The sequence below is a fragment of the Centruroides vittatus genome, unplaced genomic scaffold (genome assembly GCF_030686945.1).
Source record: "Centruroides vittatus isolate TY-2023 unplaced genomic scaffold, ASM3068694v2 contig_884, whole genome shotgun sequence".
Lineage (NCBI taxonomy): Eukaryota > Metazoa > Arthropoda > Arachnida > Scorpiones > Buthidae > Centruroides > Centruroides vittatus.
Genome location: NW_027122576.1, coordinates 2,870,112 through 2,895,104, shown reverse-complemented (window position 1 = coordinate 2,895,104; position 24,993 = coordinate 2,870,112). Strand labels below are relative to the sequence as shown.

Below are 24,993 nucleotides of genomic sequence, written 5' to 3'. Positions count from 1 at the left end.
ACAGTACAAATTATAGTCTAATAAATAATTTAATGCAAAATATTTATATCAGGATTTAGACCTGTCAACAAAATTTTTTAATAATGAGGGCAAGGATGCTTGAAATGAAGGACAAACTATTTCAAGGAACAATCTTAATATTTAAAATCATTAACAAACATATTACAATACATATATATATTATTTTCCAATTTTTTTTTATTTTATGGTATATGTGCATTATAGTATACTATAATGCACATATACAATAAAATCAAAAAAAAACATCAAATGCAATACCTAATAAATACAGCTGAATAAGTAAACCAATGGACAACTGTTTCATTAGAAAATTCACTGGTTTGCTTATAACAGCTGTATCACAGTCATCATTAATTGATTTTATACATAGATGTGTTTTACACAAAGAATTATTAAAATTTAATTTTCCTTGCTTCCATTTTTGCTTTTTTTGTAGACTTCAACTGCTCAGACAGTGTGCTGTATTTATCATCATGATCAGAACTACTCATGGTTTTTCAAATTATTTCTCTCTAAATAAAAAAATATGTTAGAGAACCAAAAATCACAAGTTAGAAAGCCAAATTGAAAATTTGCAGGTTAGACTTTTAGATACAAGAGGTGGGCCCTTCATTAAACTGCCATTTCATTGCAAAAATTAGATTTATATGAAAGATACATATAAATCTATCTTTTTAGAGTGGTAAGATCTTGAATTCAAATAAGTTTATAAATATGTATATGTAACAACGAAAAAAAAAAATCTTATTTTGCAGGACTGTCAATACAAAGGGAAGGTGGGACAGTAAAGTAAAATGCATGGCAATCTGCAAGTTACAGGACAGCTGACAGATCTAGATTAACTTATATTATACTTTTAAGGAAGTTAAATTAATTTCTAACAGTTTAATTACAACACAACTGACATCCTAATCAACTGTACGCTATAAATCAAGACAAATTGATTCATGTTGTCACATCCAGATATGCCTCTAATCTAAAGGATAATGTTTTGCCAACTGTATTCAAGACATTTTTTTGTGGGCATTTAATAATACTCATTGTTGATCTGGGAAGTGCATTATTGTCTAGATTCATAACTATTCATTAGGCTTTGATTATACCATAAAAAAATATATACTGTAAATGCCATGTTTCTGCCATGTTTACAATAAGCTAACTTCAATTCAAACAAAATTTTAGCATTTTTTAAAATCAGTAAAGTGTTGTTTTAGATTCAAGATTTGATGAATTTTAAATACACATTCATTATCATCAAACTATTTTTTTGTGATTCTCTCAGGGAGGTCATTAGACATCAACATGCTACACACAAATGGCACCTGTTCATTAAATCAACCAAAATTAGCTGAAAAGCTTGCCTATCTGTAGCAGAAATAGACACTGCTGCTTTTAAATTACACGAGTAATCTAAAGGAGTCATATGAAAATAAGAAGTGCCTCTTGACATATTTGTGAAACAGCACGATAATGTAATCAAATTCAAAGCTGAATAAAATAGCAAAGTATTATTTTCTATGCAAGTGGAATAACACAGACAAGAGAAAAAAAAAGTGTGCGCAAAAACATTAGCCAAAATTAGAATCACTCAACCCAGAAAAGAAAAGAAAAATGCATAAGCCATTTGTTAATCCTCAAAAATTATCTACTTTCACATAAAGCTTACGAAAAATTCTGTCAAGGCAATGAAACAAATGTATCATCAGTATGAATGTACTTGAAAAATAATTTTGGAAACTGACTGATGCAAGAATCAAAGATTATATTTGTAGGTTCTTAATAAAGAAACAATTTCAAGATTGTCATATTTGAATATTCATTTCATTCATCCAATCTTTCAAAAATACTACAAAATTTTTTGGAAACTCAAAGTAAATACCATAAAATAGTGCATAATCTTTCTGAAAGGCACCTAATTAATATTGAAATTTTTATATTTAACCTTGTCCCAATGCTTTAAGTATTGGGACAAGGTTCTTAAATCCTTAAAAGTATTTTTTAAACCCTCATTTAAAATTCTTTCCTGAGAATCTTAGTGCCACCAGCAACAAAAACAATGCTCCTTCAGGAAATCTCTCAGAAAATGATACTGGGCAAATAAGATACACTGTACTGTATATTAGCTTATTTACTTGAACATCTTTTGGTAGTAAACATAATAGAAAACTAACTAAAATATAAAACAGTAAAACATATGGCAACAAAATTTAATTTAATCTAAAACTATTTTTGGTTCTCTTCCAATAAAAAGGCATTTATCTAAGGACAATTTATATGTATTATTGGTGCTTGCATACTAAATATATATACTATATTTCCTTGATTCCTTAAAAAATAACCAAGGTGTTATTTTTAAAACAAATATCTCCAGGGTTTATTTGAAGACCAGAGTTTAATCAAGAAAATAAAGTACTTAAGCAACCTGCAATACAATATGCACACTAATGAATTCTTTCTAAAATAGGATATAGCCTTCCAATCAAAAGGTTTCCCATCTCTGATGTATACCATTTTATGAAATACACACTTGTATATTTCTACAGAAATATACAATGTTTTAAATAGTAATAGAATATCACTCAAAAACCTTGCATAATGCAAAATAAAAAAAATATGCAATAATTTATGTTGAATTCAAATGCTCTTACAGTTTCACTCAACACCTTGCTTATGAGAAAATCATAATCTTGTTTTCCATTTAATTTATCAATTAAATTAAACAAGATACAATATAAGTTATGTAATTTATCTAAAATTGTAGAAACTAATCTAAAACTTAAAAATATGCAGATCTGCTTACATATTACACTAATTTTATATGAAAAGTAGTTATATTTAAGGAATTAGTTGGAAATATAATCGGTATACAATATGGTAAAGTTTTAAGCTTTTCCCCTGTATATTAAGTTATTTTCACAAAGAAAATAATCAGAAGCATTTATAAGAAATACAATATATAAAACACAGTATAAATAATCACTTGAATCATAGAAAGTTGAGAAATTAATCAATTATTTCCAATATAAAATAAGTTTTATTATAATATTGAAAAAAATAACATTAAAATTTATTTCAAAACTGTTTAAAGATAAACTAAATTCAAGAATAAAAAAGAGAGAGGGGGGTAAAACTTTATTCTTTCAATGACCACATTCTACTTGAAACTCAATATAAGAAAATTCTTTAACAAGCATAAATCTTCAAGAATACAAGATCTTTTGTAATATTTCTTTAAGACTGTTAGAAACAAGAATTTCAATTGCATAGTAAGCATCTATTATAAACTATTATTTATAGTATTAACTTGTCTCTTAAGGAAAACAAAATTGTAATCTTTAGTAGAAATTGCAAAGTAATTGCACAATTTCACAAATCTCTAAGAACAAATGCTTCTTTAACATTATAAAAATTTAAAGAAAAACTTTAATAAAAATTTTCTATTTATCTACTGTTTACTAAAATTTATAGATTATACAATTTAATATGGAAATAATCTAATCTAATCTTTTCAATTTGTTACGATTAGAAAAGCATATGTAATTGGATAGAATGTAAGTAACTGTGTGATGATAAATTTAATCTAAAAATTTTTTTAAGCTTTGATTAATCTTTATACATAACAAAACTTCCTAATTTTTACCAAACAAAACTCAAAAATATTAAAATTATCCACATTTTTAAAAAATTTAGTCTTATAAATATAAATTAAGAATATAAATTTTTAAATAATATTTTAATATTTAATTTAAAAAAAGTTTAGAATCTTAATTCATTTACTTAAATAATTTAATTATTTTGTGATTTATCATAGGTCCTCTCCTCTAATTAAATTACTGAATACAAAATCATTCAATTTTTTATTTTCATAAATTGAGAAGTGAAATATAGTAATGTTTAATGTAAATGCCAAGACATTATTTATTAAGTAATTATTTCCTTACATCTAACAATTAATATTATAATAATTTAATTTTTATGTAAGAAATTTAATATAAATTATAAATAAGCTGTCAAATATACTTTGTATTTTTTGTATAATTACTAATTATTTACATAGCATTAATATTGACTGTAACTGCAATTAATTTGTTCGAAAATCTAAGCATTGGTATAAATACACTAATTGCATGTACTTTTTTATATTCAATTTTAGAATATTGCTATTACATTAAACTTTTCTGTAAAGAATTTAAAGAATTTGGCATTTGACACACTTTGTTTAAATACAGAAATGTTACAATCAATAAATTTCACCACATTCTAGCCGTTACAGTATATTATTAAACTATAAATAATTAAATTGCATTTTAAATTCTATGAATAAATATATTATATATAAAAGAATATTAAACCAAAATTTTGTTATTAATTACATTTATATACATGAAGCAGCTTAAATATAGATCATTATATCATGTAATATTCAAACATTTGATACGGACATTAAACTAAATATTTTTTTAATATGCAATCTTATTTACTTAATATTATACTGAAACAATTATAATTTGATATTATATAAAAAATACTGAGACCAAACTACAGATGCTTATTTTAATTTTATACTATATCAAAACAATTATATTTTAATTATCATTTTACTAAAAGGAAAATATTCCTATAATAATGCTACATTTTAAAATTATCAGTCTTAGAAGAGGAAGGAAGAACAAAAATAGAAAATTAGAGATAGAGAGAAATTAAACAACATTATTTTAAAATATTTAATTATCATCCAATTTACGACGAGAAGAAATTTTTAAGAATTTCTCAAATTTTAAATAAATAATAATAGCAATTGCAAAGAAAACTGTAATTAAAAAAAATCTTTGTTAACTTTAATGTCCAGCAATTAACAATTATTACCAGTACACAAAAATTTGCATTAGTAGAAAATTAAAAAAGCAAATATTAAATCTAAAATATTTTACTAGTGACATTATATTAATGTTTTATTAATAAACTATGCATTATTTCTACAAAAGCACATAAAATGAGCAGTCATATTTTAATATTCAGTAAACGAAGATATTTACATAATTTTAATAATTTTCAAAAATCGATGATGTTATTAAAAAAAATTTTTTTAACATCAATCAAATATATTCACTGCACCCAATCTACCATAAAATTTCCCAAAAGGTTAATAACACAGTAATGCATTCTCATATATGTAGAAATGTAATAATAAATACTATATTCAACAGTAAACAGTTGTTATTTTCTGCCATTACTGTCTTAACCTTTTATAAAAATTTTTCATATATAGTTTTGATTTCTATCATCATCATCATCAATAAAATGTAAAGTCATTTTCATGACTTCAAAATTTATTTGCTCAGAAAACTTTTTTAGCTAGAATGATGACGATGGAGTATTTTTAAAATTTAAAATGTTATAAAAACACATTTAAACAGTAAGAAACAAAAACTTATAAAACTTGTAGTTATATAAAATGATAAAATAAATTTTAAGAATTGATTTTACATACAATTAAACTTGGAGGCATTTTTATCTTTAAAAATTAGATAATACAATAACTAAATTTTTAAATTTCTATTATATAAAAGTTAACATTAAATTTCAAATATCAAACAAATTAATAATCTTATTACAGCAATAATTGTATATCACACAATTGGGAATAAAACATTTAAAAAGCTTAAACTAAGATGACTATTTTTAAAGACAATAAAACTAACCATGAAATTAAAAATAACTGGGAGGTAAATAGTTCATAAAAAACTTACACCTTTATGGATCCAGCAACGAATTTAATAAAAATTAAGAACATTTTCAACCAGAATCACTTATCTTCCTCAGAGCATAATATAAAGGAAGAATAAAAACAAATACAAATTTAAAAGAACAAGGATTTGAATTTAAGGATGTTATGTTAAAAATACATTACAAATAATAATAATAATAATAATAATAATAATAATAAAAATACATTTGTATTTGTAATTTATTTTTAACATAACATCCTTAAATTCAAATCTTGTTCTTTTAAATTTGTATTTATGTTCTTTTATTCTTCCATTACATTATGCTCTGAGGAAGATCAGTGAATCTGGTCAAAAACATTCTTAATTTTTATTAAATTCCTTGCTGGATTTATAAAGATGTAAATTTTTTATGAACTCATAAGCTAATTTTATTCCCAATTATCCAATTGTCACTTTCTTCTTGCTTTTTACTTTATTTTTTCTGTACCTGTAATATTTAGTATAAACGGGAAGTAAATCCTGGAGTTCATTAATTAAGATATTATCAAATCCATTTTTATATATTTTAGTGAAGTTTTAGTATCCAAATCAAAAATTATTTCATTTCATATCTTAACATACATTCAATTATATATATATATATATATATATATATAAAATAGAAAAAAAAAACAACCATCTTGAACAGTATTAAAAATACAAAAATCAAATTAAAAAGTAAATAACATTCATTTAAATTGAGTTTCAGATTTTGGCTTTCTGAAAATATTCATTAAAAGCTGACAAATATCAATGTCTAAACATTAGTTATTGAACTTGAAATTTAAAAAAATCTTTATTAACAAAATTAGAAATTTAAATAAATATTCAGATTACACAGTAAACCCCTGTTAAATCAGACTAATAGGGGGGTAAAGGTGGTCAGAGTTCATGAAAGTCAGCATTAGTAGGGTGTTTTCTGCAATGTGAAAACAAGAACACACATTACAATGAAATTTGCACAAGAGTCTTAATGAATTGACCTTATAGTTCCAAATTCATCATTACAAGAAAGGAGCTCAAAAAATCTAACAGTACAATATACAATGTACTGTACAGTCCAGTAACTTACTGTGCATTGTATTACTATAGCCGGTATCAAAGACTTCCAGACATCAAAAATACTCATTATTTTTCTACATTTTTAAGAAACTTTAAATTATTGTTCAAAAAAAACCAAACTAGTGGGGTCAGAGTTAAGGGTTTACTGTATTAATAAAATACAGTAGAGCATCGATTATCCGACTTAATTGGGGACTGGGGTTGGTCGGATGACTGAAAAGTCGGATAACCGAAAAGTATGAAAAAATACATTATTAGTATAGTGTATTAGGCCTGGTTTAAATACTAGCCTCCTTTTCATGGTTGAGCCAGTGTTGCCAGCTAAAACATGCAAAAATTTAACAAAAATAATATTAAAGTAGCCAAGACATAGCCAAATATTGTAGCACCACATCACTAGCGGACATTTGAACTTGCCGACTAGAACGCAGTCAGTTAATTGGGGGTCGGATAATCGATGCTCTACTGTATATCTAGAAAATAAGATAATTTAACTGTAATCATAATGAAATAGGCCATCTACTTTTCTTAGTCAGAAATATTAAACATTTTTAAAAACTCCTCCTTTTAGAAACAAATTTTTAAATAATCTAATTACCTTGTATATTCCTTGTTATAAAGAGAAGAAAATTATCTTTTATGAATATAAGATATTTCTTTGATAACTTTTATGCTTTACAATAAGAAAAACCATATGCCATTTAATACATCTACTAAATAATACCATATTATATAATGAATAAGATATACTGTTAGTTATATTTGATCTGCAGCAATACAAGATCAATATGAAAATAATGGTTGAAACCCAATTCTATGACAATAAAATCAGTTGAATTATAAAACAAAGCAACCAAAGTCATAAAATTGTCAAAAAAAAATTTGCACAATTTCAAAAACAAATCATTTTGCTGTTAAATTAAAGAAAATAATCATGTTTCAATTTAAAATTGAACAGTAATAAACACAGTACAAATAATTATCAATAAAAATATACATGATGACAAAACTTTGAAATAGTATGACCTTAAATACAAATTTCATATAAATTTTGTATATAAAATATTGAATAACATATTGTAAGATCATGCAAAACAACATCCTAACAAAATCAATTACTTACTTCCAGAGATCAAAAGATTACAATGAATGGTATCTATAAATTATAGGTACTGTACCTATACGGTATTGTACAGGTAACTTCTGGTTACATTTTCTTGAAAATTTCTCATACTATATGTCAAAAAAATTAAATAAAATTTTAAAATTTATCTTTACATCTTGTTTTTTAAAAATTATTAGTGACTACATATTTATAGATCCATACCCCACCAAATTTCAATATAATTTTTATAAGATTATTGGTCTTAATTCACATAAATTATCATTTACGCAATACTCTAAGAATTCAATCCAAGCATAAATCACAAATATATTGTATTTTGAATCAGTAAAAGCCATTCAACTAACTCAGGTTCACCAGTTAAGTATTAATTTTTCTCATCAAAACATTAAATTTTATCAGTTCCTACAGAGATAAAGCAGTATACTGTTGTTTATAATGCATCATTCTTACAATATTTTGAAAATTTAATATAAGCATTAATGTAAAAATCTGAAAATAATAATAATAATAATAATAATAGTGTGTTTCTTTAAAAATATTCTATTCAAATTTATAGCTCAAGCAGAATACTCAACTAAGTATAATATACACAGTGTTTATCAGTGTGATGAATTCAGAATACAATATGGAACACAGTAAATGAAGATTCAAGACTCCTATTTTATTTTTAGATGTTTTATATTCTAAGCATTAAAACAACTTTTTCAAAATATCTTATTCTTTTTAATATACTAAATATTTCTTCCTAAAAACTGTTAAACCATTCTAGAAATATTTACATAACTTTTTGAATCAAATATCAACTGCAACAAATATCATAATATAATAATTATTATTAAACATAAAATATTTTTAACATGGCCAACGGTAATTTAAGTAAAATTAAAAATAAATTTATCTTTGGTGACCTTTGTCAGAAAACAAACTAAATGCAAATATAATAATACTTTAGTGATAGTGATAATAATGAAATGTAAATTTAAAAATATAATTTTGAATTTACATTTCCATTTTAAATATTTTTAAAAACAATACTTTCTAAATAAAAGTCAGCATATACATTTTACATTATATAATTACTGCATTACATTAATTTTGAATTATTACTAGTATTGATTTTCCTATTGAATATTTAATTTTTTCACATTTTAACATTTGATTATTTGCCAATACTGGCCAATATATTTTATAAAAGTTTTGTCAATAACAAATGCACTTCTACTTGATAAGAATTTATCTATAAGCATGTTGTATACATCAATGGTTTTATTTTTAAGAAACAAAATATACAAACACTTTCAAAAAAATATTTTCTGGGATGGATTTTTTTCCAATACTAGTGTCCTCTGAAAGAATTTTTCTAAAATTCAATATTTTAAAATTAGAAAAATTTTATTTTTCAAAATAATAAGTTTATGTCTTAAATAAAGATTTATATATCAATAAGGAAATTGCATAAACCATATTGTCTATATAAATGCTTATTTTCTTATTGTAGGATTCTTTTCTAATGAATGATGGAATGTTGGTTTTATCTGAACAGAAATATTATCATCATCCTTCCACTAATTTCCTGCTTTATATGACAATGTTAACATAGTTTTATTAATGTCTACAATCTTTTCAGCTGAAATCTTAAAGGCTAATGTTATCCTACCAGTTTCTGCTTCTGCTGATGACAGTTTGGAACAAATATATTCTAACAGCTACTTCTGACATTTTCCTATTCCATTTCAGAACAAAGATGCTCTAGATTTAAGACACAAGTAACATCTTCCCTCAGTGTTATGCCTTCCCATACTACCTATTTCACTGCAGGTAGATTATCATCCTTTTTTTGGCACTTGCTTTTTAATTATCCATTTTAGTTTGTTGATATATTTCTGCTTAATTTTATTTAATGCTTTGTTATGATGAACATTTCAAAGTAATATCAACTACAAGAAATTCAAAGGCTTCTATCACATGTACTCTTAATTCTGCTATGATTTTTGTAATTGTATCTTTGTTCTAAAGATACTTGTGCCACAAAAGTGAAGCATTTAAACATTCTTCTTAATCTGCCTTTCAATATATTAGCAGTCTTTAGGCACAGCTGTTTGGAAAACAAACACCTCATTGGAAAAAGCCACATTTATTTCACATGATTCGGAAATATACATTGTTTCTCTTTATAGAAAAGTTTGTTTTCTAGTTTTCTATATCTTGCTCAGAATTATGGCACTAATCTTCATGTTTCAGAAAGCTTGACACCAGATTTAATAATTTCCAATACCACTTTTTTTGGAAGCCAAATCATTAATCTTATCAAAACAGTTTTTGGCTATTTAGCCACGCTCAGTTTCAACCAATCATATTACACAAACTTCTTATTAAAAATATCTTCAGAACAACACATTCCATAACATTTGTTATAAAAGGTTTTAAAAAATTGTTTTCTAATGTATTGATGTACATGATGTAAAATTTTAATTGTTTACATACTACAGAGCATATAAAGATTAAACTTTATTATTTGTTAAATGTGCATGATAGTTAAACAATTTAATACTCTAAATACAAAATTTCCAGCAATTTTGGTGTGATTCTCTACATATACAGTTCCAGTTTTCTGGTAAAGTTGGTGTTTATTACTCTAAATACAAAATATTTATTGTAAGATTGAAACACAGTAAAATATTTAAATAAAAAATATTGAGTTTTTTTAAATGAATAAAGGAAAGCTTCTGAAAAGTAATTATGATTAATGTACAGGTATACCTCACTTTAAGATGATTTGCTTTAAAGCTCTTTGCTAATATGAATATAATTTTAAAAAACTACACCATATTTATTACTTTCAACAATTATCTTGCTGTTAAGGGAGTTTTCAGGGATGTTTTTATTTACTATTATTGCTTCTTGAATAAAGTTTCTTGTCTAGCACTACTGTACACTTAATGACAGTGTAAATATGTGCTTAGGCTTCTTATATTCACTAGCGAATGAAAACAGCTGTGATTTGTTTTAAGGCAATATTTGCTGTACAGCAATGGTCTAGAACCTAGCCTACTATATTTACAAAGTATGCCTGTAGTACATTTATCTTTATTGACAAAATTTAAGTTTTGAGAAATGCAGAAACTTGAAATTCTGTTCATTTTAAAAATATCATAAGCTAATGTAAACTAAATTTTAGTCTTGAGAAAAGTGTGAAAATGAAAATTTTTGGTTTCATCTAATAATAAATTTCTGGAGAAAATTTATATGTAAAAAACTTAATCAGTTTTAAAGATTATAAATCTCAAATTATTGCTAGAATTCTACTGCATTACTTTAAAACCTTTCAACAAACACAAATGTAATAGCATATCTGCAATATAGATCTGAACAGAAAAATTGCATGTCTGGCATTTTTTTTTATTTTTTATAAATACTACATTTATAATTAATAATTCAATCTGACAGGAGAGAAATGTTAAAGTAAAAAGGAATAAGTAGCAATCTTTTTTCTTTTTCTAAAAAAATTCTTTCAGTATCTTAAAGAACATTGTTAAACATGAAAATAACTTAGTTTTCCATAAGAGAATATACAATTATAGCATAGGAATCTCTTCAAAATTAATTCAATAATAATTAAACTATGCAATGATAATCTGTTACAGTATATGATATATTTGTTATCTTTGAAATTAATCAAAAATTAATCTTAAATTCAATTTACTTTAATATTAAAAGTATCACAATAGAAACATTTCACATTTAAAAAAGATAATTAAATTTTATTAAGATGTGCTGTGAATTTAAAGAAGAAAATACAGACATACTTTGCTAACGAGGCATGTTAGATTCTTGACCAAAACCATAATGTAAAACTACCTTTCTCCCTCCACTTGTAAATGACATAAAAGTCTAAAAATATTTATTACATGTGCAATAGAGCTAGAAAAACCCTTAAAAGCAAGACAAGCACCAAAAATAAACGTTGATACAATTGAAAAGTGTTGTATTAGCCAAATGCTTTAATTTAATACAAGAATATTCTAGATATAAGTAAACAATTATATTTATCAAAAGAAAAATACCATAGTCATATAAAGAATTAATGTGTCAATATTTGGCTTAATTGCACTGAAATGCCTACAATGTGAAGGAAATATAAAACTGTCTCCATTTTTATATAACAATATTCAAAAATTTAAATGTTTATATGATAGCTTCAATATATTTCCTGACTTGGCATCTGAACTGAGTAATTAGAGAAACAATAATATTAAATTTCACCTTTTCCTTTTAGCAAGTTCATTTAAGATAAAAATCTGCCATAAAAGCTTCAAACAGGCTACATTCCAACTACAAAAACAGAACATTTAGAAATAATGTTTCTATCGTATACTTTGTATTAGTCTTTATTTTACTTACAAATTACTTTAATACAAGTAATTTTTATTTTAGATCTAATTGTAAAAATCTACCACAAATTATTACTACTTAGTAATTCTTTTCTAGTTAAGAAAAATGTTTTATCTAAGATATTTCCTTAAAAGAAATACTGTAGATCAAGAAATCACATTGTAAGGTATAATACATAACATAACAATTATGTCGCACAGGTATATTATGCAAACCACCACCAATTACTATTCTATAAACATATCTTTCACTGTATGAAATCCTAATATAAAAAATGCAATAATTGCAATATAATTCAAAAACTTCCCTAATTATATTTAATTCAATAAATATTTGTAATTGAAATTTACCAATATGCATAAAATCCGTTCACTCGAGGGGGGAACCTTTAAATTCTGGTACAGTTTTTTAATGATGTTAATTGTATTGCAGCAATTTAATTCTGTTGAATATGATAGGTTTTCAAGTTAAAATACGTTAATTTTTACGTCATATTTAAATTATTATAATTAATATTTAATAAAAAGTTTGGGAAATTGTTAAGTTCCTTCTTATGCAATATTTCCTTTATAAGAATGGAAAATATTCAAAATAAATTATTTTCAACGAAGCTGTTAACACCCACTGTATATGTAGTTGTAGGTGTGTGATATTTGCACAATTTGAAAGAATAATTACGGAATAAATCGTTTAATTAACGTCACATTTTCTCAATCCATTACTTAAGTTGTTTATTCCGTAAGTTATAAACAGTATTAAATTTAATACACACCGTACACTGTATTTTTATTACAGCCGACTTCCGAAAAGGATCGATATTTTCGATTTTTTATAATAAAAAAAATATCTTATTAACGTCTTTCTATAAAATCACTGTATTACCTTTAAGATAACCTTACGTATTTCAATTTAATAAAATATCGTACTTTTTTCGAATATGGTAATTTGTGACAAGTTGCAAGATAATCGATCTGATCAGATATTCTTTCAGGAATATTTTTAAACTTAAAACTATTAAAGTTACGGCTTATTATTTCTAATTTATTCATTCTGATTTAGATATTTAACTGAGACAAAGATTTTTTTTTTAAATGCGATATTTCACGTGTTTAGTTGGAGCACGAGACAAGCACCAAAAATACTTCGTTATTATTTCGAAGTTACACTTAACACTAGCTGAACACTTAATGGCTGACAATGGTCAAACACGTGGTATAACCGGTCCTTAACACGTGTTTGACCTCTACTGAAATCGATTCGTATTTCTTAAAATTTAGATTATTTTCTTATTTGTTAGTCAAACAAATATACTACTTATATTCTATTAAAATCAATATTTGAAATTATTTATTCTATAATTATAGATAATACATTGACTTTTGTCTATTGACTACTTCTAACATTTAAAACTTTGGTGTAAATATTGTTCGGAAATATATATATAAATATTATTAAAATCATATACATACATACGACTTCAATTTTCTCAGACTAAAGCACAACCGAAGGTAAAATGTGGCACACAAACAAAAGTTTATAGACTAGACAGAGATAATTTTGGAAAACTCTCTTAAAATTTAAATTAAGCTGAACAAAGGAAGCAACTATTATAGGTCATACTACTTGTGGTTTTATAAATAAGAATATTTTTAAAAACGAAATATTTATTTTTAAAAATAAAATAACTTTTTACAATTGAAATTACAAATTATATTAAAAAGAATTTATCAATATTAATTAATGTTAAACTGGTTAAATATAACAATAAAATTCCAAATCTTTTGAAAATCTAACGCTATAAATACGCGATTAATAATTGTAATAACTCTTAAATGCTGAAAAATTGGAAAAAATATTTTTTAAAACCTGCCAATTACTTCTGTTCGACCAAAAAACAGAGTGGTTACAATAGACTAACCTACGCAGGATTCTAACAAATCCACTGCTAATATACGCTGGAAGTGGCCGGATGGCCGAGCGGTCAAGGTGGCAGCCTACCACTCTGGGGGACCCGGGATCGAATCCGAACGGGTCGAATAATCCCCAGGAATTTTTCGGGGGGTGGTCCGTTCGGATATGTCGGGCCCCGTCCCTCACCACCCGGTCGCCCCATTGTGGGCCTGGCCGAACCCATAATGGGCCTTCTAAAAGAGGCCCTCTTAGTGCCACAGGGCGGAAAGAGTTAAAAAAAAATATATATATATACGCTGGAAACTTATTAAAAGTTATACAAAAATAGCATATACTGGTAAAATTCAAGTTAATGATAGCATCAGCTTTAATGAAGTCACACACGAGCAATGAGTGGAAAAGTTTTTTCACAGAACCGAAACATCGGAAAGTTTCGCGTTCCAGTTCTTATAAAGAACGATCGAAACTTTCAGCAATTGGCAATTCCAACTAATAAAATAAAGAAAAAAAAAGTACAGACACGTCTTTGTTCGATTAGTATTGATCGCATTTCGACATTAGAACTACGTAGAGAAATAAAAAAAGTGAAAAAATTGTATACCTTGACTGTCTTTTCGGACTGCGTAGAATTGCACGTCCAACCACGAGGTTATCCTGAAAGAGAAGAGAAAAAAAGTGGACCAGAGTTCGATTTTAATCAGTAGACCGTTTGCGCAGATAGTAACATTTTCATTGTTAAATAAATCCTTTCATGTCCAATCAGGTAGAGGCTAAGCTGATATTCGAATCAACTAAACAATTAGGAAAGAATGCCAAAGTTAAAACTTCCTCGGGCTTTAGCAGAAAGATAAGATACAAAATTCAAGACGGAATGTTTTTTTACACAAAAGACAACTGTAGTGTTGAAAATATCCCCCTTTCCCTGTACGAATCCTAACTTACATTTGTACACAAGACATCTTGCATTTGTCACAGTTTTTCCCCCCCTTCTCTCTATTCGAATCAGCTATTTTTAATGGAACAAGCAGTCTGCTCTCTTACAATACTAAGAACAGCGTAATTTTCTGGCAAACATTTCAACCAGAACGGAAAAATACAAAAACTAAAAAAACGACTGAATTACTACAACAAAAATCAAAACTAAAATGTATATATTAATTATGAATTATGAACTGATTAATCCGAGTTTACTGAACGTCAGAAAGACACAAAAAAAGCAGTGGCGTCCGTATGTATGATTATTATTATGTGTAAGAAGTTTCGCAAGAGTGATTATCAATTCAATCGCTATTTCGTTATATCTCATGCAATCTAAAAGAACATAGTACAAATCGATTGCTATAAATCTCATAGCAACAACTACGATTTCATACTATTTTAATGTTTTGAAAAGTTCCCAAACAATGCGAAATTTAAAAAAAAAAATGAAAGCCATGAGATAAAGTATTGTTTTCTAAGAACCGTTTTAATTCTGTTCCTGAGTATAGGTGACATCATTGTTTCTTCGATATCACTTTTAAAATAGGGCGGAGAAATTAGAAGATTAGCAACGTATGTTTATAAATAATTTTCAATTAAATTTCCTGAAGTAATTCGTCCCATCATTAGGGATTAAACTAATAGCCTTGATTTATAATCTCCGTTTTCGGCGACACAGTGTATAATTAGTTTTGGATAAATTTGCACTTTAGGGCGATAAAAGCGTTTTAAAAAATTGGCAATTCTTACGGAGGAAATTAACTGAATCATTCCATCATACACTCGGATAACTTTCAAATTACTGAACCCGTGACCCTTAGCAATCAGATGAACAGAAGTAAACACAAAAGGCCATCAAACATTTCACTCAAGGCACATCTGCCAAGTCGGAGGATTCGTCTTGTTAATTTGTTAAATGTAATTTCATTTATTCCCGCCGGAATTTACTTAAAATAATTCATTTGCTTGTTAGGCAAATCAACTCCTTTTTTTTTTTACTAGTTAAGTATATGATCAAAGGATACTTTAAGAGCTTAATATTATAAAGTGGTATTTCTGAAAAGCAAAAATTATATTAAGCTATCATACACACAAAAATTTCGGTTTCGGGTGATATGGAGGATGCACTCAACGAAATTATTGGAATTGGTAAGCTTTCCTAGAAATGAAATTCCAACTGCCCCAAAACATTTCCTCTTTTTTTTTATTATTAGATAAATTGACTTCATTTTCTTCGGGGATTCTATTAAAAAAAATAGATTCCTTCTTGAATGTCTACAATATACAGAATATTGGGTTTTATGGAATATCTTTACAGAATTAATAAAAATTTCGAATACGCTTCTCCTATCAAGGAAAAATAAAAATTTTCCTTGCCTATCTTTAAACTTACTTTTAAATTATGAAATTTGGAACAAGCAAGGTAACCTTTCCACTTCCCCAGACAAGGTGAAATTACAAGTGAATCGACACAAACTGCAGATCAATACTCATTAACTACAAATTGCACGTCCTCCTTTTAGACATTAAATCTTTTTCCCCCCTCTTCGTTTACTAAAATCTGGACTAAAGTACAATTCTTGATCCCGAAAACTGAAAAGCTTACCTGATAACGTTAACGTTATACTTCATCGCAGTGTCTTAATAAGAGGAGACAGGCGAGTTATCTATAACTTAAGTATCGCGAGTGCTTCTAAATTTAGATTTTAAAAAAAAAGTCTCAAACTTTCTATTGTAATTCTTAAAACGAATCTAAGTTTATTTAAGTTACGCGAAGAAAGCTTGTGTTTTTTTGGTTAACAAATAATATACTAATTAACGCTAATGCAGGATGGTGAAGACTTGGCAATGGGAAAAACGGGTAGAACAGATCCGATGACAGATTTTTCTGAAAGTTAACAAAGGTCTTTCACCTCTTCATTTGGGACAAACCGAGTGACTACTTCCGTTTAGATAATTTTCATAAATAAGGCACTGATATCAGTCACGCATAATGGTTACAAATCCGGAATAGTAAAGGCAAAAAAACCGTATATATTTATTTATATATGTATATATAAACTGCAAGCAAACGAATTCGTATCCATACCATCAAATTTTAAGCCCGATGTCTTTTCCGAATAAGGAATGCATTATTGTGATGTAACAATTTGGCAGAATACCAGTTTTAAAAGAACACGTGTGATGTACTGTACTCTACCGCACGTCTTTCTACGTAAAGGTCGATCGATGACTAGTCCAAATTAAAAAGAATTTTTTAAGCGTTTATCAACCCCTGAAAGGGCGCCAAAATATGTAACGCTTCTGTGATCCATTTGTCTTTTCGCTTTGACCTTCGTTTTGGACTACTCTGAAGGACTTCGGATGCGGTCGCTGCTGTCAAGAAGTTTCAAGTGCGCCTTTTTTAACGGATGGCTTACACAGCCGAAAACGACCTAGACACTAGTCACCATACATTCGACCTCGGGCGCCATGATAACCCAGACGAGCTAGCGACCTAGCCCCTGCAACCGTCTGACCTGAAAGATGCAGAGGGGAAACGGAAAAAAAACAACAAACACGCGCGAAAATAAATTGCGTTACTCAGCTCGATTAGTAATTGTGCAAACCCAATCGAAAGTTGAAGCCGTGCAAACGATCAAACGCATTTTCTCGGGCTTCTTCGGCTTTCTTTTGTACCGCTCGATATTTCATCCACGTGTAAACCCGCGTAGCTGCACAAGGTTGCTTAGCAACTTACCAACAAGTGACAGCTGCACGTGATCTTTTGGGAAACAAGGTACCACCGAGACAGTTTAACACAATTTAGACTCACCTTTCTAAACTTAAAAGCCGTTTAATCCGAGAAAAATCGACTTACGAAATATCGTCTAGAGTTGGGATCGTGTATATGTTGGATTACGTAAGACGTACGATTTCGTGACGTCATTCCATTACTAGTTTATCCAATAACCGATGCCGGTAATTCTTGACGTGTAGATCACTAAATTAACTAGGAGAATTACCGAGGCTTACGTATGAAATTTATATCAATCAGCAGAAATCCGGTTGAATGTAATGCAAAAATTGGATTTAAAAATAATTTGTTGTGAAACTGATAACGCCCATTGTCCCGCCTAAACGATTTTTCTATCTCATCTCCCTTTCTTCAGTATTATGCGATAAAAATGCATTTAATTCTTTAATTTATAGTTTGCTACCTTAATCCTACGCTGAGGAAAGGGTAGAGGAAATAAAAATCAGTAGTAATTTAGAAGAGAAAATCGTCAAGTATATGCATTAGTAGGCAAATTTAATTTGCATGAAACTGCAAAATATTGTTACTAAGAAACACGATCTACAGCATTTCTAATCACAAAATTCACATTTGAGGGAATGAGTCATTCTATCATTATTCATAAAAGCAGAATTAAATGGTCAAATTGTTATATTCACAATTCTAATTTAGTTTTCATGTTCCAAGGCATTAACAGAATGAATATATTGGATTAGAATAAATCAATCATTTTGCATGGAATCAAATCATCATCAGGAAGCTAACAGAAAAAGATAATGCTTTGAAATACAATTAAACTTCTAATTTTGTTAGAATGATGATTGTTCTAGAAAGTATTGCTTAAAATTTCATTATCATCTGAACTTAAAATTAAGAAATTAACTAATCCTTAAGTTACAAAACTACATCTCCATATAAAATGGAAGAACTTTTTTCTAAAGTGAATTAAATTGAATTAAATTCTTTAAGTATACTATGCAAATTAAGCTGTCCATAATTAAAAATTTAATTCTGGCTACAATACTTGATAGTACTTCTTTTTATAAAAACAAAGTAATCAATATACCTTAAAGAAACTATTATACTTTAAAAACAACGACTAAGCTTAATCATTAAACTTTATAATTTTTATTCTTGTCAAAATTTGATATATTTCATTAAAAAACTCAACTAAATTTATACATTTAAAACTATTATTATTATCCATAAGATGCAAACTCAGAAACTTCAACATATTAAAATTCGGTTTGAATAATTCAATTGGACGAGATGTTTGTAAATACAATATGCAAATTTTCCAAGAAGTTCTCTAGTAATATGTATATTTTATCGAATAAAACGAAATATTCTATGGCATTTTCTACAAATACATCTTTATTGGACTATAATAAAAATTTTCCGAAACAATTGTTACTAGAGCAAACTCAGTTTTTAAAAATTTCATAAGTTTCTCTTGAAATTTATAAAATTTTCATGAAGCACATGAATAATGAAAACAGGTTTTTAAATAACTCTGTTTTTAATATTTTATGCATTAATTTTTGAAAGATTCAAACAAACTTTTTTCTTTTTGAGAGTTAACGAATCATTAGACAAATAGAATAATTTTTATCACATCCGCCGAAATATTTAAGTTTATTTTTTGGATAAATTATATTTCGAAAGCGTACAAAATTAAATTTGTTAAAATGAGAAGAAACAAAATTCAATAAAATGGGATTAAATTTTCCTCTATTATTATTATTGCAATAATTCAAAAGAAGATTTGAAAATAAAACTTTAAAATACTTCATTTTAACATAAGAATATTTTCCCATTAATTATTTTAATACCTTACTATATAAAATAAATTTACCAATTAACATATATATAAACCTTTACTCAACTAAAGATTTGAAAAAGAATAATTAAATCAACTTAAACATCCTTCTCAGAAAGCTTGGAATAGTTTTACATTATCTGAGAATTTTTTTTTATTTTTGTTCTAGCATTAGATGTTGCATTAAATAAAATTTCCTAGCAATAACATTCATTTTAAATTTAATACCATTTCAATAGTCAAGAACAATAACTATTATTTTTCCATTTTATTTTAGGAACTGTGTGTAAAGTCATTTCTACTTCTTCCAGTTAACATTACAAATGCTTATTTGTAAGCAGTCGTTATCATCACAGTTAATACACACACACACACAAGAAATTTAAATATATTTGTGTATTTTTAAATTATTCAAAAGTATATAAAACACATTGTAAAAACAAAACATTCTTTCACTCATGTTTGAAAATATTTATTTTATAGAATTAATTTAAATAAATATGAAATTGTTTTTATATTTTTAAACTCAAATATTTATATTTAAAAAATTTATTATTTATATATTTCTATAATTTATGTAAAAATAAATTTTAAAAATTGATTTTAAGCATATAGTAGTATTTCAAATTAAATAGATTTCTGAATGCATGCAATTCTTTCTATATGTAACAAATCTAGAACTACAAGAAGAATGTCTGATAACATTTATACAGAAATCATTTAAATCTAATCAGCATTCTACAAGATCTATTTATTTTTCATTTATATCTATCTGAAATGCTTGAAATTTTCAATTAAAAATTTAATAATTAGTTTAATAAAATGAGAAACTAATAAGCAAAATGCCTTCAAATTTTAATGAAAAATATAAATTAAATTTATATTACAAAAATAATTAGTAAAGAAAAAATTACAATTATATGTCCTGTACAGTATATTATACTAGAAATTACTAAACAAATAAAATGCTTTATAATTTGAATATAAATAAAAAATATAAATATAATAAATATATTGAACAGATAAAAATATGAATTTGTGAAATCAAATCCTGTAATTTTCTTAAAATATCATCAGATAAATGAAATATAAACTTAATATCAAAACAATCTGAAACATTCTCTGACACAGTTTTAATTGATGGCATAATAATAATAATTAATACGAAAAGGTGGTTGTTATTTAAACACAGAATTTATAAAACTGACATCACATTTCATGCAATTTTCCTTAAAAGGAATTACTAAATAAGTATTCCTTAACCTATCATAAAAATATGTTCAAATATATTTTCCTGATTGACCTAATAAAGAGGTTTTATATGTTATAAATACATGAAATAAAGATACAATTGACTATACTTTACAATTCAATAATAATTAATAAATTGCTTAAGAAATGTCAATAGGAATTATCTAGCTTTTTTGTTATAGTTTGTATAAGAATAACAAAATATATATCTCATATTAATCATAAAATTCAGATATACGTTACGGCCGAAATTTAAGGATGCCCCTGTATCGAGCATCACCGAAACGAAGTTTCAATTTTTAAAATTAAAAAAAGGGTGCCTTATCTGTATTTTATATAATACAAATCTGAAATAATTCAAAAACTTTCATAACCCTGTTCATTAAGTTACATCAGCAAACAAACAAAAAAAAGAGCATTTCAAACATTAAAACCAGATCAAATCCTTCCAAATTACAATCAAATTATGCAATTCTCCAAGCAATAACAATATAAAAACATGGGACATTTAAGTAACACATTAAAAATTTTAATTGCAAAACAATTTTTTACAATCAAAAACACCCATAAAAAATTTCCAAGTGAATTTTTTTTTGTATTATTAACAGTTAAAATGATTCTTTTTTAATACAATGACCTTAAAAACAGGTCAAAAACCTTGCAAGATTGGTTTAACAGGTTTAAATATATAACATCTTTATATATATAAAGTGTAATGTGATGTAATTTTTGATTAAATCACAGTAATTATGATTATTTTTTTATATTTTTTTGTTTATGTCAGAAAGTACAGTATAATATGGAAAACACACAGGAAAAAAACACAAAGCTGTGTAAATCCTATTGTTCATAGACACAATAACACTTAACAGTGTATTATATAATGTATAAACGCGATAAATAAGCTCGTACATAAGCATAAATGCTTTTTATTAGTTTTAATAACGCCTCCGGTATATATTGTATATAGAATGAATGAGTTGACTTACCTGTACGACCAACAACGCTAAGCCTATGGAACTCCAGCCAGTTCCAACCGGATGACCGACTATCATCGAAGTGCGCATGCACTCTTTCTAGTAAATTCCGTTTTTCCGTTTCCACCCATAATTCCAATCGCCGATTGGTCTTTAAAAATTTTCATTTTATAAAGACTAAAAATATAAATTTGAATAAATGTATTTTTAAATTTTATAATAAATTTATAATATATTTTTTTCTTGTGTGTGTGTGTGTTAATTTATTGTTAAATTTAATAAACGTTTTTCACTATTTATGACGTAATGTAATAATATTTTATGCGTAATATAAATTGAAAATTAATTTGTTAATATTAGTGTTTTAAACTATTTTTACTTTTTATTATTTTAAATCAATAAACGCTATGAAATAATACTTAATTAAATTTTTCATTTTTAAAAACTTTCTTTGAAAAGTAATTTATTGCAATTAAATTTAATTGGAATTTTAAATAATTAGTTTCGTAAATCAACTTTAACTATTTTAATGTATTGTTTTAAATTTTTATTTCTTTAAATAATAAGTAAAATATAAATCATTTCATACCTTTATTTTCATAATTATAAAACAGCAATTAATAACAAAGTCACGTGATCACTTTAATCATTTAAAAATGATAATGAAATTTTTATGTTCAGTACAAAAAAATAATTTTAATACACTACATATTATTATTAAGAAGATTGTATATATAATATTTAAGATTTCATAACTTTATTTCTAAATATATGATTTGCCTTTCATTTCATATCAACAGACAGGATGTAATTTTTGAAGAAAAAAAAAGAAATAAAATAAAAATAATATGCGCTTACTTATAAACCATCAGATAATTTTTTCTACTTTTCCTGTGCTAATTATGTGAGACTAATATTAATGTAAAGGTATAAGGTCCACAATATAATAATAATTTATGTGATCACGTGACTCATGTTTAAAATTATATAATTGGGACAAATTTTGTAATAGTTAAACATCAAAAGTTGTTTGTTTAATTAAATTTAAAAGTTATTATATTTATATTATTATTACTATTTTATATACAGAACTTGAATACAGTAATTACAATATGACGTCATAAAAATATCAATTTATCAATTTTTATGACGTTAATACCGAATTATGATTTAGAATTTTGCTTAATAATTAGGAAATAAAAATTTTATGCCACTGTATCATCTTCTGATTAAGTTGTGTCACCTTTTTTTTGTATTATTAAATGTTTAATAGTGAAATTAAATGAGTGTGATATATGAAACCAATGAAGAGCACCCAGGAAAAATTATTTTCTTTATCAACAAAACATCGAATGTTTCAATAAGTAATAATATAAAACACCGCTAAACAGATAAAAGTGACAACTGACATAAAATGATAATGGTTATAAATAGAGAAAATGAATTCCTCGACTAAAAATAAATGGTAAGAAAGGAGGATGGGGGAAAAAAATGTATTAAATTACTACCGAACAATTTCTAAAAGATGATACTTTAATAAACAAAAGAACATTAATGTGCGAAAAAAGTAGTGATATTGATAAATGGATATGCTCCGAAACATTAAAAAAAAGTCTTTCCAACTAAAGATTAATCCACATTTTTGACTTTTATGTAACAAATAAAAGGAATATCTATATTAAAATAGATACTAGACAAGGAAAAAAACTATACATATAATATATATGTATTATTTAATCGGGTGTAATGATAGTTATGTAAGCAACCTTGACAAAACAGGTCATGAATGTGGACAGGGCAATAGTTGCTTAATCTTAACTTAAAGAAAGTAAAGCCAAAGGCAAAACGGTAATAGGTTGAGAGACGATTTTTCCTCATAATAAGAGGCTCCTCTCAGTTGTTTTCAGATCTAATTTAATATTGCTTTGTTTTCAAATTGTTTAAAATGGCGAGTTGAAATCTGGATATTAAATTTGTTGTACTATTTTAATATGTTTAAAATGTATTAAAATCGATTTCAAAATATATTTTAAAGTGTGTAAAAGTTTAAAATATATATTTAATTTAAGAATTTATTAAATTTTCTTTTAAAATTGATGTACAATTTCGTTAAACTTGCTTAAAATAAATAAATAAATAAAATTTTATATTGAAAAAGTGAAGGAAAAAAAAGAAAAAAGTAATAACTATAATTATTATTACAAAAGTAAAACAAACATAGTTAAAATATCCGTTGAATAGGCATTTAATGAAGCAATCAACGAAAGATAATGCGAAATATAAGAACATCACTCCGTAATAAAAATGGCCGTGTAAATGTGTATCATAAAAACTATGTATAGCATCCAGACAGAATGTTTTATAAGAATAATTAATCACAATTGAATTTTTATGTAAAAAATCTATAATTATGCAATTTTTTCATATATTATGACAAATAAACATTTTGCACGCAGTACTTCGCTTTTATTTAATGAGGCAATAATTTTAATACAAATACCGAACAATGTTTTCTATTTTAAATATTATACTACAGAGGTAAATCGTTCCGCAATGATAGTATTATATACAATTCCGGAAAAAAATTATAATGTATTATTTATGGCGTATTTGTAAAAATAAGCAAAAAATTTAATCAGATTCAACAATCATTTACGTCAGTAAACCAGTTCAATGACGTCATAACTCTGTAGGCTAAACAGCGTCACCATAACATTAATTTTCTTTTTATGTTAACGTAAATCTCGAAATTAATTTAACGTTTACATATAGTCTGCTAAATATTTATTTAACTTTTATTTATCTATTTCATAAAATATTTACTAAACGCAAATTAAAGATATATTTATACAATTATAAAAATATAACAATAATTAATAATTTATGTTTAATAAAATTTTGTAACAAAAGTA

At 25.9% G+C, this 24,993-nt stretch overlaps 1 protein-coding gene across 6 annotated transcripts in view; it reads right to left on the bottom strand.

The window, feature by feature from the left end:
* Positions 1 to 22,224, bottom strand: part of LOC136983700 (influenza virus NS1A-binding protein homolog) — a 38,264-nt gene extending 16,040 nt beyond the window's left edge. Inside the window, exons 1-2 of one of the 6 annotated variants that reach the window (XM_067280516.1) lie at positions 22,094 to 22,149; positions 14,882 to 14,934 (exon numbers count right to left, since the gene is read on the bottom strand). The gene's annotated coding sequence lies outside the window, so the exon portion shown is untranslated. Of the gene's footprint in view, positions 1 to 5,771; positions 5,812 to 14,881; positions 14,935 to 18,073; positions 18,179 to 22,093 lie in introns of those variants that run through there. The other 5 variants (XM_067280515.1, XM_067280517.1, XM_067280519.1 and 2 more) reach the window with 5 other exon arrangements.
* Between the last annotated feature and the right edge of the window lie 2,769 nt (positions 22,225 to 24,993).